This window comes from Pediculus humanus, genomic scaffold, assembly GCF_000006295.1.
Source record: "Pediculus humanus corporis 1103172108252 genomic scaffold, whole genome shotgun sequence".
Lineage (NCBI taxonomy): Eukaryota > Metazoa > Arthropoda > Insecta > Psocodea > Pediculidae > Pediculus > Pediculus humanus.
In genome coordinates, this window is record NW_002987821.1 from 31,472 (window position 1) to 35,189 (window position 3,718).

Consider the following 3,718-nt stretch of genomic DNA (forward strand, 5'->3'; position numbering starts at 1 on the left):
CACCCCCCACCCCCCTCCTCCCCACATACAAATCCCGTTAAAGAGCAAAAATTTTTTAAATGCGTTCCAAAAATTTGTTTTTTTTTTTTGTTTTTTTGTTTTTTTTTTTTTTTTTTTAAATAATCGCGTAAAGATTGAAATGAATCCAAGGTTTTCAGGTACGTCCTCCTTCGCGTATAATAATAATCACGTATATTATACATAAAACCTGTAATTAACTTCATCATTCAATGATTTTCCGGACGCCATTATTAACAAAAACAAAACAAAACAAAACCTTCATTTTCTATCTCTCTCTCTCACACACACACACACAAGTTTACATTGATATGAAATTTTTTTTCAAATTAAGTAATGATTCCCCCACCCCCTGCCTCCTGCCCCCCAATAACGTCGTCGTAAATATTATTATTATTATTATTTTTATTAGTAAATTTAACTATGAGATATTTTTCCTTTGATGAATGAAAATTCATCGGAATTTTTTTTTTTTTATAAAAATAATTAATTTAATTTTTAACGTTTTTTTTAATAAATAAATATAAAAATGATGATAATGATGATGATGATAATGATGATAAAAACAATTATCGTGCGGTAGAGCAAATTAAAAAAGAAAACCTGCAGTAAAAATAGTTAATTTTTAAAGTAATTACTTAATTAAAAAAGAAAACAAATTTTTTTTTTTGTTTTCTTTTTTGTTTTTTCGTCGGATTCAGCGTTAAAATATATATAATAAAAAAAAATAAGAAAACCGTTTGGTTTGTTTTGTTTTTTTCCACCCCGTAATACAACAAACAACAAACAACAACCGCAATTTTTTTTATACACGAAAACGTCTGGTTATTTTCAGTTTTATTGATCGCCATCTTTAAAAAAAAAAAACTTTTTTTTTTGTTTTTTTTTTGTGTTCGTTTCCTATTTTTATTTATTTCCTAACTGACAAACGTTTCTTTTATTTATTTATTTATTTTTTAAATGATTTATTAAAACGAATATTATTAAGCGTGGATTTAAAAAAAAAAAAAACACGAATGTAATGATGATAACACACAATCTCTCCACTGTTTTTTTCCTCCCCCGTTCGCGATTATTACGATTTTATTATTATTATTATTATTATCATCATCCGTTACGACGATACGCACACAAAAAACATTTTTCATTAATAAAACTTTACATTAGAAAATGTCAAAAAAAAAAAAATAATAATAATAATTACTAAATACAAAAGGTAATTCGCGTTCGCCTATTAGAATTCAATTCTATGTAATAATAATAATAATAATAGTAAAAAACAATTACCCAAATTCTATGTCGAAAGTTAATTACATAGCATTAATATTATTTTTTTTGCTGACAAAAAGGTTTTTATCTTTCTTTCTTTCTTTCCCCCCTCCCTCCTTCTTCAGAGATAAAAGAAACTAGAGAGTGAAAAAGAGAGAGAGAGAGAGAGAAAATTACATTTACGAGATCAGAATTTTATGAATTTTTTTTTTTTTTTTTTGGGTTTTGAGGATGCGGGGGTGGTAACGTCACGAATTTTTTTCTTTTACTCTCGACGTTTATGAAAAAATTATTTAATTACGTAGTAGACAAAGAAAGAATCGAAAAAAAAAGGGTCGAATGAGAAAAAATAACTTTTCACTTTTCACGTACGAATAATAATTATGTTGTTTTTGTTACGGGTATATTACATATAAATATATTTTTGGGGAGGGGCGGGGAGCGGGTCCCAAAATTTAAATAATTAAACAATTTCCCCCCCCCCCCGTAAACAAAAAAAAAAAAAAATTTCCCTTATTTTTTGTTATACTACTACTCCTTTTTTGCCCTTTTGTTTTAAATTTTATTTACGTTTTTACATAGAGAATTTAAATGATTGTGACGTTTTATGATTTATGACGTCATATGACGTGCACGTTCAGAAAAATACGTAATAATTAGCAAGGATACGTAAATAACGTTAGTTTTTTACACGTATGTGTGACGTACCAAACCTAACATCTTTCTTAAACAATTTTCATTTTTCCGATATTTATATATATATATATTTCAAAATTTTCAACCGTCAAACGTGATTTTTCTTGGAAAATTTTTTTCCAACGCGTGAAAAGCAAATCGCGATTACGCTAAATTTTCCTAATTATTATTACCAAAGCGTTAAACTAAATGTTTAAAAAAATTTTCCATTGAGACTTTCGAAACTTATTTAACTAAAAATTTTCTTTTTTAAATTTAAAGAAAAACGGTTAGAATTATATATATAAATATAAATTTATACTTACATGTATGGAAAATCAAAATCAACACAAAAATTATTTGAATTAAAAAACGTCCAATTTTCATCATTTTTAAGTCCTTTTTTCCTCTCTTTTTTTCTCCTTTTTTATTTATTTATTTATTTATAAAAAATTTATCATTTCTACATAACTGTTATCTAGAAAAAAAAAAGAAAAAGAAAAATTTATTAGGTTAATAACAATAAATTTTTGTTAGAAAAAAAAAAAAAAAACGTTTTCCCCTTAATTATTATCTCATTTTTGTTAAGCTTTATATATATATATAAAAAAATTAAAATTCCATGCAACATTTTTATAGTATTTCAAATAGTTAAAAAAAAAAACATGGTGGCGGTTAATACTGATACCTGGCTGTTTAAAAAAAAAAGAAAATTTTTTTTTGGTTTTTTAGTTCAAAAAGAAATTTAAATAATAATCCATGCGTCCTTACATAATATTTAATTTTTTTTGAAAAGTTATAAAAGTAGTTTTAAAAAAAATTTTTTTAGTTTTTAGCACTTACTCATTTTTAAAATATATATATTATAGTTCATGTGAAAACAAAAAAACTTTTTACGAATATAAACGTTTATAAGTTGAAAAGAGAGAGAGAAACAGAAGAATGGTAGAGAGAGAGAGAGAGAGAGAGAGAGAGAGAGAGAAAGAAACAGAAGAATGGTAGAGAGAGAGAGAGAGAGAGAGAGAGAAACAGAAGAATGGTAGAGAAAGAGAGAGAGGGAAACTATCCGTGCAAAAAATTTTTAAATATAATTTAAAACTGAATTTTTAAAGGTTTAACAAAGACCAACATAATATATAATATTAGTTAATGCTGTTGGAAAAACAGCCAACTAGCACACTATTATTATTATTAATGTTTAAGTAAAAGAGGTCAATGGCTCACACACGTTTGTTTGTTGGTAGCAACTTTAATAAAAAAAACCTTCAAAACAACACCCCCCAATAAAGATTTTTTTTCCTTTTTCCAATTTTTTTTTAATTTTCCTTTTTAAATAATAGAGACAAAATATTATTATTATTATTTCAAATACATTAATAATTTAATAAATACAGGGGGTTAGTTATTATTATGATTACGGAAATAATGATAAATAATGATTGTTTATACATTTTTTTTTTTTTTTTTAATACAATAGAATGAAATAGAAAAAAGTTTGTACGTAGGAAAAATATGCAATAAATTTACTTTTTTTTTTTTTATGGGAGGGGGGGGGGGGGGGTTACAAAGTAAATAAATTTTGTGCAAGTATCGAAATATGTTACGTTAATAAGTTATGTTGGAAAAAATGGCGAAAAATCAATTTTAAGTAGGAGAAAAAATCATAAGAATAAACATTAGGTCTATTTTCTATTTGAGATATTTGTGACCCATATTGAAAACTAAAATATTAATCGAGTTAAAATGGGGGGAGGGA